General features: G+C 34.5%; 1 protein-coding gene across 4 annotated transcripts in view; it reads right to left on the bottom strand.

Annotated features, from left to right (window-relative positions):
* naaladl2 (N-acetylated alpha-linked acidic dipeptidase like 2) overlaps positions 1 to 13,763 on the bottom strand; it is a 635,527-nt gene that overhangs the window by 597,397 nt on the left and 24,367 nt on the right. For 2 of the 4 annotated variants that reach the window (XM_073916357.1, XM_073916360.1), the window contains exons 1-3: positions 4,496 to 4,668; positions 3,707 to 3,787; positions 3,161 to 3,293 (exon numbers count right to left, since the gene is read on the bottom strand). The gene's annotated coding sequence lies outside the window, so the exon portion shown is untranslated. Of the gene's footprint in view, positions 1 to 3,160; positions 3,294 to 3,706; positions 3,788 to 4,495; positions 4,669 to 4,740; positions 4,853 to 10,526; positions 10,593 to 13,763 lie in introns of those variants that run through there. The other 2 variants (XM_073916359.1, XM_073916358.1) reach the window with 2 other exon arrangements.

Below are 13,763 nucleotides of genomic sequence, written 5' to 3' on the forward strand. Positions count from 1 at the left end.
ATTACACAGACACACACACCAATCATCTGTATATCAAGCAAACAAAAATATGTTCCTAAAACAGGTTGCTAATGTACTCATTAAGACATTTATCATGGAATTCATTACGAAAACATTCAGTAACTGACAGGATTTTAGTATTTGATGGCATTTATTTATGTATTTATTTAATTTACTTATGTATTATAACTTTGTCCACCTGTGGCTCAATAAAAATAAATACATTAATTATTAATTATTATAATTTATTAATTATTATTAATACAATAAATTAATAATGGCATACAGTAGAATAAAATCTAAATCATTAATCACAACACAAATTACATAAAAATAAATAAATAAATAAATAAATAAATAAATAAATAAATAAATAAATAAATAAAATAAAATAAAAAATAAATAAAATAAAAGTTTATATATTGAGGGCAAAATTATTAGCCATCCTGTAAAATACGTATTCTTTTTCAAATATCAATCAAAAAATTAAATTCTCACAGTATTTCTGATAATATTAGCAAATTCAACAGTTCAGTCATTTCAGTGCAACTTTAACATTTAACTACAAATGTAAATTAAAAACAAAACAGGGAAACAGATAAACTATACAATGTATACGCTAAAATGTACAAGCTACTCCATTACTGTACAGATTAATGTTGCAGAAATCCAGTATTTATAGCTATTTATATGAATAGAGTGATAAACTGCTTGGCATCACTAATGTAATTATCAATATTTTGCAACGTAATTTCACAAAACTGCTTTAAATCTACATACAAACTAAATTTTATTGCATATATTGTTGTATAATCATTCGCTTCATCTTTCACATGTAGAAGTGTTCCTCTGCATTTGTTTACAGCCATTCCCACACTGAGGCTCGAGACAATGACGTCACGGCCCACAGGAAGAGAAGAGCAAGTTAAGAAACGTAATATGACTGACAAATGATCAGCAAATGATCTTTCGCTTGTTCATAATGCTCACGGAAGTAAAAACACCCAGAAAGAGCGATCGCTAAAAGCAGCTAATGCTAATCAGATCACATAAATCTGTGTAAAAATGCATAGAAAGAGTGTTGCAAAATGCAAGTAAAAAAACTAAAGTATATAAGCTAAATTGTATAAGCTACTTCACTACTCTCCAGTATTTATAGCAACTTATATGAATAGAGTGACAAATTGCATAGCATTGATAATGTAATTATCAATATTTCGCCATGTAATTTCACAAAACTGCATTAAATCAACATACAAACAGAATTATGTTGCAGTTGTATAATCATTGGCTTCATCTTTCACATGCAGAAATGTTCCTCTGCATTCGTTTACATCCATTCCCACACTGAGGCTCGAGACAATGGCGTCACGGCTCACAGAAAGAGAAGAGCAAGTTAAGAAACGTAATATGATTGACAAATGATCACCAAATGATCCTTCGCTTGTTCATAATGCTCACGGAAGTAAAAACACCCGGAAAGATCGATCGCTAAAAGCAGCTAATGCTAATCAGATTACATAAATCTGAGTAAAATGCATAGAAAATGTGTTGCTACAAAATGTAAGTAAAACAAAATGTGCAAATAAGTAAGTAAATGTACCTCCAGACTAAAAGCCCACCTGCATGCTGTATAATAAAAATCTGTTAACAGAAATAAACGAGACGTGACTAAACATCTCTGTGTAAATGTTGTTTTTCAATACAGCATACAACATGTTATAGACTGCAACAAGTCAACAAAGAAAATATTGAAACTGGAGTCCTAAACCTTTCTGACCATGCTGTCCAGGTCACATAATAAATGTGCGTGGCATTAGCTTGCAGTGAATGAATTTACAGAATACTTTTAGGCAGTCGGTGATCTTTGCATGTTAAATATGCTAACTTATATCTCAACTTTGCAATGCAGCGAACTAAAAAACTTGTCGCACATGCTTCCGTTTTCGGTCTGACACATTTGCGTGCATATGAATGGAAGTCTATGGTGAGAAAAGTGCAAAGTGAGCACAACTTAAAGCTGGTTTCAGTAAATCTCCAGCATGTGCATTCAGATGTAACAGAATTTATTACAGCCATAGAGTCATTGTTCACTGATAAGCAATTTTAAAAATCGTTTTAAAATGGAATTTGATAATAATATCAAGATAATTGAGTGATAATCACAGCTGTTTGCTTAGCTTCTCAATTCACTATGGCTTTGTGTAAATGCTACATGTGAAACAATCTCACGTCAATTTGTAACGTTTTGATCCAGTTCCTTATTGGTATGAATTTGTACGATGTAACTCTTACAATTTAGTACGATTTGCTCATCACCCAATGACGGTTGGGGTCAGGGGTGGGGTTTTTTAAAAGGGGTAATTTTTAAAATCTTACATTTTCGTATGACTGAACTCGTATGAATTTCTACGAATTAGCCACTAAACTGTCAAAACAGAAAATACTTACGTTTCCTTGTGAGATCAGACTGGAAATTTCACATATAAAAACTTAGTTTTACTCCAAACTCACCTTATAACTTCAGTGCGGTGTTTAAAATAATGAAAGCTAAAAATGCTAATTTAAAAGCTAATTTTCTGTTTATAATGCAACGATATGGGGGCTTTCGGGATTTCTTTGTGGCCATTTGGAGTTTCCGTGAAAGCCCTCTCTAGCCTTTAGAGAAAATTTACAACAGATCACAGCATGCTTCCCTGAAAATATGTGCACGAAAATCATAGTTTTGCTCAGTCATGTTTTCATGTTTATATTTGAACTTCTGACAGTTGAAATGGACATAAATGCATGCTGTACTCTGTACTGTAATGAACTGTACTGCTCAGTAGAAACAAGCCATCAAAGCTAAGGTTATGAACATCACTACATTACAAATGCATTATTTGTAATTTGATTTACTGAGATTTTAAGAGTATAATATTACCAATACTGTATTATTTGTGTTATATTACTACATTACTGCAAGTAATATAATCCTTTGCATACTATAATGTGTAACTTCCAATACTGTTTATAAAAAGTTTTACAGTGGTAGCTGTGGAGCTGAAAACAGGCAGAAAAGCTGGAGACACATTGCAGTATATGATAGTAGCTCAGGGTTTGATCAATTTGTTTTGAAGACCTCTCTCGAAAGTGGAAAACACTTATTTTCTCTCTTTACCTTTGCAGTGGATTTTCTTTCAGGCGGCATGTGGTGTTTAAGTCAGAGGTCAGATCTCTCCTGCTGCCCGTCCAGTGAGGTCACAGCATCAGACTGCTACGCCTGACTGTCTTCTGGAGCCACCATCCATAATCTAAAGAACCCAGGGAAGAGGCCAAAAACCTGTCAGTACGACACCGGCTTCAAACTGCGAAGCTGAGGATGCCATAGGGAACAAACTAAGGCAACCGAGCAAATATGATATTTATACAAATTTTCAGATTAAAAGCAAGATTTTTTTTGTTTGTTTGTTTTATCTTCTACATCTTTGAATTGTATCTACCAATTCTTTGTGTAAAACATAGCATTCATTTAACGTGTAAAGGCTAAATATCATAATTTATTATGCACATTTTAATTATGAAAAATATCCAATTCATATTTAAATGGCATGCACTCAAAGCAAAACTTTTTAGTTCATATTTTTACTTAATTACAGCATTGTGTTCTTTTTCATGTTACTGATTATCTACAGTATGGTAAAATACAAATTAATTTCAAACTTACGTGAAACGTGTCATCCTCTGAATGTAGCAACATCCAATCACGGTGGTCTTCTGAGGTATGGGTCTTAACTCCAACATATTCCTGACAATAAAAATTAAACAGACATCAAATCTGAATTCACAAGCTTCCGGATGTCATCTTTTTTGCGTTTGAACGCAGAAGGCAGCAACTCATTAGCAGAGCAAGTCCCTTCTAATGTATTCTATAGTCTTTGGTACTAAGCCAGAAAACTTTTGTTTTCAAAAGATGTCAGCTGAACTCAAAGTGGATTTAAAATGAGCCTAATGTTTCTGAGAAGCAAGTATTTGTGAAAACCTATTTTTTCCAGACACATTTGCCAGTCATGTTGATAGATATCTATCAATGACAGCACTTAAAAAGAAAGTATTTCCTGTCGGTTTTGCTAATTTAACAAATAGGCCTTTATGTGTGCGCAATTAACACAAATATTAATAACAAAACAAAATAAGTAAAAAAAAAAAAATTATAAAAAAAACTACCCTTAACATTTTTCAAATCTGCGTTTGTCTTCATTACCAAAGTGACAGTATGTTAAGCTCCTTTTTATGGTCAGATAAAATTGTTTTCATGTGAACTTTTATGAAACTTAAAGAAATGGGACAGCAATTAATTTTGCTTCGACATTAACCCATTTCACACAATGTTTTAAATACAAAAAGACTCCTACGTGTATTGACAAAGTCAAGGCTTTATAGGAAAGAAATCGCGTTAGCTTACTCACAAACACACAGCTACCAAAATCACATTTATTTACAAACTCTCACTTACACCTGAACCACGACTCGCCAGTATTATAAAGAGAGGTAGACGTTTCAATACCAAAAGAAAGACAAAGAAACAAAAAAGCTTTGGGGTATAAATACACAGGAAATGATGAATACTTACAGGGGTATGACACAGGTGGAACTAATGGGCATTAACAAACGGCGGGAAAACAGAACATTGGAATCACATGACATAAATAGAAGCACGTGGAGCACAACACATGGGGAATCACATGACACAACAAATACCTTGACATGAAGCACAGCTGCAGCCGGTGATCAACGAGATTAGCCGAGCACAGGCGGAGTTGAAAGCGGAGCATTCAAGCCAGACAGCTGGACACTTCGGGGCTCAAAATTGCTGCAGTCATGATAACCGATCACATGGGGTCATCATCAATATCTTATTTAATTTTTTTATAACAACAAAAGATTTACAAATAAAACAGAATACAGTCTCTACAAACTATAGTTCGTTTTTAAACAATAGGAGAATTATGAATGAAATCTATCACAAATGCATGAAAGAAATAAGGGGAAACGAGAGGGTAATATAAACATAAAAATAAATAGGCCTATTAAATACAGAGCAATAAGCATACATTCTAGCAGTTTATACATCACTCCAAGGTAATACTTCTTGATTGAATATGCTAAAAAGGGCTTTACATTTATTTACAATTAGATATAAGACTTTCCAATAAATATTAGTGAAAAACCCAAAATAAGGTGTTTTGATTAAGTATTAAACAATGATGAAGATTATTTTGGATAATGAAAGCATTTTCAAAAAAGCAGTTTATTTAAAAAAAGATTGAACAAAAGGACATTACAGAAATAAGTGAACAACACTTTTATTTTATAATCCTAAAAATCATTTTATAATTATTTAATAAAATAGTTCTTTAACTTAATTTGTTGAGAAACCTTTAGGGTGTCAGGATCAATGATGAAAATTATTTTTAAGACTTATTTGAGTTAATATTTAGGTTATTTACTAAAATATGCAATTTAAATTGTAGCATATATACATAACTAATATTGCCAGGTGGAGTTTGGTGTAACGTCACTCATCAGTCTGCAGTCCTTTGGCTCTTGTACCCCAGACATACTTCCTCTTTCTCTTTCTGCAACCCTTCTCTGCATACCAGAACTGAACAATTACGTACATCTTTAATATATTTCACAACTTCTACAAGCACCATGACAACTTGTGACATGTCTAGACTTTGTATTAAACAAAGGCCCCCACACTTATTTAGCTATTTCCATCTTGTCAGCATGTTTCTTAAAAATGTATGCAGCACAGTAAAAAAGAGGAAGTGTGTCTGGTCAAGATGTGATCTCATACAATAGAAAAAGATTGATTAATCTGTTGTTAGTCTAAACATTTTTCTAATAAAAAAATAAAGACACATAAGTAATAAAAATAAATTCCTTTTTCCAAACTATATTTAATAAGTTATGTGTTGTTATAAAAAATTACCCTTGATGAATGACTCTAAAATTTACAGTAAAAACGTTTTAATTTTGAATTAAACTTTTAATATTTTTGTTAAGAAGATGAATCAGTGTCTTTAAGATTTGGATCGACAAGAGGGTGAGTGGATGATAACATTGATTTATTGATTGGTTGGTTGGTTGATTGATTAATTGATTGATTGATTGATTGATTGATTGATTGATTGATTGATTAAAGTGAGTCATTCATTCATGTCTTAGCGTCTCGATCTGAGATTTCATCACTCTTTAGAAAACCCACCATGAGACATCAGAAATAATCTTCCATTGTCTCTGCAATGCGTGGCTAAAGCACGTTCTGGCTGGTCTGCAGTCTCTCTTGAGACTGCAGCTCTGACCCCTCTCTCACTCTTTTTACCTCACTGTCACAACTGACAGGCTTCTTCTCTCTCCAAGCAGCAAAACAGTGACACTGACTCTGTCCTGTCAATTATTTATGTCTAAGTGCCTGGTCTTGAGTCGTACACCCTTCTCCTCCCGCTGCACACAGTCTCTCAGAGACCCCTCTGCGCCATTCAGCCTTCTGCACTTCGACTGATAACATTCACTCGTTATTTTTGAGATGCTTTTACTTTTGCAGTAAGTTATGAGACGCTACTTTTTTATAGGGAATTCACCACATATGAAGTGTGCTATTGGGCGTCAAACTGGCGCAGTGGGTTGCACGATCGATTCACTGGTTCAAGCTTCAGCTGGGTCAGTTTGCATTTCTGTGTGTAGTTTGCATGTTCTCCCAATGTTTGCGTCTCTGAGTGCTCCAGTTTCCCCCACAAGTCCAAAGACATGCGCTATAGGTGAATTGGGTAAGCTAAATTGTCTGTATGTGTGTGAATGAGAGTGTTTCCCAGTGATGTGTTGCAGTTGGAAGGACATCCACTGTGTAAAACATGCTTGAAAAAATTCTGGGTTCCTCACAATTCAGTCATGTTGTCGCAACATTTTAATTAAGCAAACAAGTGTTTTTACAAATTTAATTGGATTAAAAATAAAACAATTGATTTGTCCCAAAATTGTACGAATTTTGTTGGTTCAATAAGTAGTTTGAACATACAGCAAAAGTATTTATATATATTTTTTTATGAATGTGGCTTAGGTAAATGCAACTTGTGGGCGTAGCTTGTTTTTCTACAGTGAGCTGATTGGATGTAGTAAAGTAGGCATTTCATTCTGAAACACAAGGAAAATGGTTTGGGGTTAGTTATTACAACCTAACTGACTCCACCTGCTCACCATTTTTGTTTGTTGTCAAAACTGACAGTTGGAGGAACATGGTTAAGTATGTTAGCCACGCCCAATCTCCCAGACAGGCGTAAACTGAGAATTAAACTGAAAACAAACAGTAAGTGCATTTTTAGATTTAAATTCAAGATTAGAAGGGCAAACATGCACAGATGAATTGCTCACCACAAAACTAGCCATGTGAGCTAGCAAAATCAATATGGCTAGTTTTGATTTCTTGGGGACTTATACAGCTTACATAAATCTCCAGAAATGGTTTTACAGCCCATTTAGAACCCAAGGAACGGGCCATAAATGCTTTTCAGGCAACTGAAAAATTCAGTTAACGTGACTTTAATTTCATATGGTTCCTTTCACAGCATAGGTAATGTAATTACCTCAAAATACAGTATAGTCAGTTACCTAAGCATATATTTAGTTGTTTATAAAATTTAAAACAAAGGGGCATTAAAAAAAGAAGTGCTGAAACTCTATTGCTTGTTAAAATTAATGTCTAAATGTCATTAATTTGTCTAAATTAATGTTTGTATTTTAAAGTAATGGCATAGAAACAAAGAAATTTAATTTAATGTCTGCGTGAGTCCCACGAGTCAAGTTTATAATGGCAAGACAGTTCACTGGATGCACATGGGTGGGATTATTCAAAAAGAAAGACCTATATAGCCCATTGGCCCTAAAGAAAGCTCAGTTTTTACCTTATTTGGAGGGGCAATGAATATTAATGAGTTCTGCTCTTATGCTGCTCTCGGCTTAACTCTCAAAATGTACTCTGAAATACACATAAGCAAAATAATTATACACCGTAGGTAGTAGATCCGGGTAGTAGATCCCCGTACTGATTTTAGCGTACTATGTAGTATGGAAGAATGCGATTTTGGATGCAGCCATTGTCTTTGGACGTTGGTAATATTTATATGTAAGCTCTGTTGTTTACTACAAGAAATTCACAATTTTAGATGCCATGATGATCCAATTTATTGCTGTCTTTGTTCAAGGAACGCCCATCTTAAAAGGTAAAGAGCATGTGTTTTGTATTTTTCACTGAGCATTGTATGTTTTTTCAAAAACTCAATTTTGAATACTACATAAATTATAGCACAACTTAAATTGTAACTCATGTCGATAGGTCATATGATCATGACAAAATGGCGGATGTAGTACGTCCAAGTTCCATTCATACTGCTCACATTCATACTGTATAGAACGTATTCTAAAGGCCGAATAATACGTTTAAGTTCAAATGCAGTACTTACTGAGTAGCAAGCGATTTTCGGAGCCAATGTCCAACACAGAACTGAACAAAACAGGACGTCTATCTACAAACAAGGGAACTAAATGAGGCACAGGCTAGGGTCAAAACTTCTATTGAGATATTAAAAGTAACTTTGAATGTTTATTTTGTATTTTACCCATCACCCTAAAAATATAATCTTTTTGGTACAGTTGGGCTACTAGAACGCCCACAAATGTCCACAGCTCACTTTTATTTCACTTGAATATGCTGTTTTCAACGACATATCTGTAGTCAAGTTTTGTTTTTGCCAACAACAAAATAATCTTGTTAGCGGGAAGTTGTTAGGCAACAGAGGCATACATATTTAACATCACTGGCATTTCAGTAGCAGACACTAAAATACATGCAGTCATGTTGACTGCTATTGTAATTAAAGGTAGAAATACGTAGCTTGTTTGTGTTTTATAATTTTAATAAAATAACAATGTTAAAAAAATATATACACATATTTAGGAAAACTCAGGGAGCTATCGTCATGTGGATTTTATTTCAAATAAGTTATTGAATTGCAAAAAAATTAAAAACAACATCTCATAAATGTCTCATCTGAAAGATGGTGGTCACTGGCATTATAGTATCTCTTTCACTATACTGGGGAACTAGGACTCAAAGGACTGCAGGATGAGCCCTTCAGAATCTCACCGTAAGTAGTAGGTCATCCGGGTACTTCTCACATACTGATTTTAGCATATTATATAGTATGGAAAAATTAGATTTTGGACGCAGCCACTGTCTTTGGACGTTGGTTATGTGTATATGCTCTGTTTGTTTAATACAAGAATTTCAGCATTTTAGATGCCATAATGACCCAATTTATTGCTGTCCTTGTTCAAGGAATTCCCATCTTAAAAGGTAAAGAGCATGTATATTGTATGTTTTTTTCAAAAACTCAATTTTGAATATTAATTAAATTAGAACTTACAACTTCCCTACTGAAAAATCCAGCTTAAACCAGCCTAGGCTGGTTGGCTGGTTTTAGCTGGTCGACCAGGCTGGTTTTAGAGGGGTTTTGGCCATTTCCAGGCTGGTTTCCAGCCATTTCCAGCCTGGTCTTAGCTGGTCAGGCTGGAAGATGACCAGTTAAAACCAGCTTGACCAGCCTAGCCAGGCTGGGAGCCCAGCCAAAACCAGCTATGTCCAGCTTAAACCAGGCTGGTCAAGCTGGTTTTAGCTGGATTTAGCTGGTCAGTTTCCAGCCTGACCAGCTAAGACCAGGCTGGAAATGGCTGGGAACCAGCCTGGAAATGGCCAAAACCCCTCTAAAACCAGCCTGTTCGACCAGCTAAAACCAGCCAACCAGCCTAGGCTGGTTTAAGCTGGATTTTTCTGCAGGGTTAAATTGTAACTCACATGGGTAAGTCACGTGATGACATGACAAAATGGCAGATGTAGTACATCCAAGGTTTTTTCATAAGGCCTACATTCATACTGTATAGAACAGGGATGTAAAACTCAATTCCTGGAGGGCCGCAGCCCTGCACAGTTTAGTTCTAAACACACCTGATTAAACCAATTGAGTCCTTTAGGCTTGCTTGAAACCTACAGGTAAAGCTGCGGTCACACTGGACTTTTCCTGCCATAGACTTTCATTCATATGCACGCGAATGCTTCAGACCAGAAACGCGGGGTCTTGCATTAAGTTTTGCAGGTTGCTGCGGTGCAAAGTTCAAGTTTGGTGAACTCTGACCTGCGAAATCGCATCACTTGACTGCGTGAGACCAATCGAGGATCAAAACATGACCTTTCTGGACAGAAATTTAAAATATGGAGCAATCGCACACTTTTTAAATGTCTAATCATCTTGTTTAATCCTGTCCCTTTTCGCAAACTCAAACTCTGGTGTGACCGCAGCTTAAGTGTATTGGAGCAGGGTTACAACGAAACTGTGCAGGGCTCCGGCCATCCAGGATTTGAGTTTGACATCCCTGGTATTGAACATTTCTAATGGCCGAGTACGTTTAAAGTCAAATGCAGTACTTACTGAGTAGTAGACAATATTGGACACAGCCACTGTCCAACACAGAACTGAACAAAACAGGACATCCATCTACAAACAAGGGAACTAAATGAGGCACAGGTGTGACTAATTATAAATCAACAAGGTTAACAAAACTAAACTGAATAGAAACACAAAAAACATAGACACATAAAGTAAAAACACAGTGAAGCATAACACAAACCTGACCTTAAATAAAGAGATAAGAGCTCCAGTTAGCTGAACCCTTAATTATAATGAATGATGGTTGTGTTAATTTATGAGATGTGTTTTCAAATCTCACCGTGTAATTGCTTGGCAGTTTGGCACTGGCTGCTCTTTTCTCTCACCTGTAAGAGTAGTAATGGCCTTGTCGTGGTATTTATTGTAAAGGCAAATGCATTTATGAGAATGGAGGAAAGTGTTCTGGCGGCTACTCGAGCATCTGACTCAGCATCTACAGCAAGATGCTCTTACATTATAATCTGTTAAACAAAGTGGAGAAACATTGTGCTTGAAAGTGATCATTTTTCCACCACAGGACATTACATTTCACCATATTTTTTTTTTCTTCCCCCCGCTCAGTTGACATGCCACGGAGAAAAGTGCTGACAGTGATTGAGGAAAAGTATTTGTGCCAAATATCTGATCCATTTTGGCACACAGTAAATCTTCCCCTTAAAAGCTATTATTCTGAAATATTTCCATCAGGGGTTTGCACCGGCCCATTACCTCACGCCCTTTTTCAGATAAAGTACATTCAGTTGAGTATAACGGCTCTCAGCCTCATAAAAACACCATTGGCTTGCATGAGAGATATAAACGTACCCTGTTGGCCACCATCCGTCAATCAGATTGATTCATATATACATATAGACACACACAGACCTATTTATGTAAATCACAATGATGATCCATTTTATTCAAGAAAAATATCATATTATGACTTGTTTTCATGGGCAAAGTCAGGTTGCAATCAGTTGCTTTGCTTCAGAATATGACTACTTTGGTAATGTGCAAAAAAACAAAACAAAACCGAAGTGTGCATCAGACACTCTATGAGGCCTTGAGTAAAATGTGTGGATATAAATTGTGAATATAAATGAAGTGTCACAACATATTCTATATACAGTGCTCAACATAATTGAGTACACCTCATTTTAAAAATGAATAATTTCATCCATTATTCAGTGAATATAGGCAATGTATTTTGATGCATTTAAACAAAACTTAATAAACAGATATATTTATTAAAATAATATTATTAATATTAAATATTAAATTAATATTAAATAATATTATTTTTTCACCTAACATATTTAGAAATTTAAAGAAATTTCATACAGTTTTAAAAATAGAAAAAAATTATACAATTAAATTCAAACAAAATATTGCAAAAACTACAACCTTAAAATTTCAGCTAATTTCAGCTGATTTTTCCTATTTTTGTAAATTGTAATTTAATTTTTTTCTGCAACATAAATGAGGGTGTACTAGTTTTTGCACCGTTATCATAAGTTTTTTTTTTTTTTTTTTATCAGATAAGCTCCAGACTTGGCTGTAGCACTGACTAATCTGATGTACATGCACACATATAACATTGTATAGCTTCCTATTAAAATATGAATTCAAAAGAGAGATTTGTTAGGAGTGTACTTATATATGCTGAGCTATATATATATATATATATATATATATATATATATATATATATATATATATATATATATATATATATATATATATATATATATATATATATATATATATACACACTTACCGACCACTTTAATATTGTCAAACTCTTTGTTAATGAAAATTTCTGATCAACCAATCACATAACAGCAACTCAATTCATTTAGGCATGTAGACATGGTCAAGACAACCTGCTGCAGATCATACTGAGCATCAGAATGGGGAAGAAAGGTCATTTGAGTGACTTTGAACGTGGCATGGTTGTTGGTGCCATACGGGCTGGTCTGACCATTTCAGAAACTGCTGATCTACTGGGATTTTAACGCACAACCATCTCTAGGGTTTACAGGGAATAATCCAAAAAAGAGAAAATATCCAGTGAACAGCAGTTCTGTGAGTGCAAATGTCTTCTTTATGCCAGAGGTCAGAGGAAAATGGTTCGAGCTGATTGAAAGACAACAGTAACTCAAATAACCACTCGTTTCAACTGAGGTATGCAAAAAGCATCTCTGAAAGCACAACTCGTTGAACCTTGAGGCAGATAAGCTACAGCAGTAGAAGACCACAGAAGTGCCACTCCTTTCAGCTAATAACAGGAAACTGAGGCTACAGTTCGCACAGGCTCACCAAAATTAGACAATAGAAGATTGAAAAAATTATGCCTGGTCTAATAATAGTCAATTTCTGCTGCGACTTTTGGACGGTAGGAAAATCTTTGATTTGGCAAAGAATTGAGAATTTGACGTCAACAACAAATTTAATCTCTACTTTTTTCTTTTTAAATAATTATATTTTATTGGATTTTTCAAGAACAACCACAAAGAAACACATACACATATATATGGTGGTTGTTCTTGAAAAATCCAATAAAATATAATTATTTAAAAAGAAAAAAGTAGAGATTGAATTAATAAGAGTCAAAGAGTTCGAGAGGTAATGGAGGTAGGAAAAACATGATTATTGATAGGGGTTTGGTCTTATACTGATTGAAAAATAGACTGATTGTCAATGATGAATGGAGTTGTTGAAATGTGCAAGCTTCTTCTAAAAAAGTTGTTTATGAAATATAACCTAAAAAGAGAAAGAAAGAAAGAAAAAAAAAAACTAAAGATACTATTATGATGTAATGCTGGTCACTGTTGACAGCCGTGTTTTGGATTACTTTTTTTAAACTTTATAGTAGCATATTGAAGCATGGCATGCAGAATTAGGAAAAACATTAAGGAGTGTTACATTTTAGGTTACAAATGTAAAGGGATAATTGAAAATACGTTATCATTTACTCTTTCTTCAGTTGTTTCAAATCTGAAGATTCTCCAGTTGATCACAAAGATATTTTGAAGAAAGCCGGAATCTTGTAACCAATAGACCAATAACCAACCTACATCACACATGATGTCACACGGTTGCAAAAAAAAAACAAAACAAGCTGCAATAGTAAACATGTCATTTTGTGCGGTAGGATGCCAAATCCGAAAGTCCAAAAATAGAAAACTTAACTTTTACTGTACACCACACTGCTTTAATGCCAACTGCAGACGTCTTTGG

This window comes from Danio rerio, chromosome 11 (assembly GCF_049306965.1).
Source record: "Danio rerio strain Tuebingen ecotype United States chromosome 11, GRCz12tu, whole genome shotgun sequence".
In the NCBI taxonomy this organism is placed as follows: domain Eukaryota; kingdom Metazoa; phylum Chordata; class Actinopteri; order Cypriniformes; family Danionidae; genus Danio; species Danio rerio.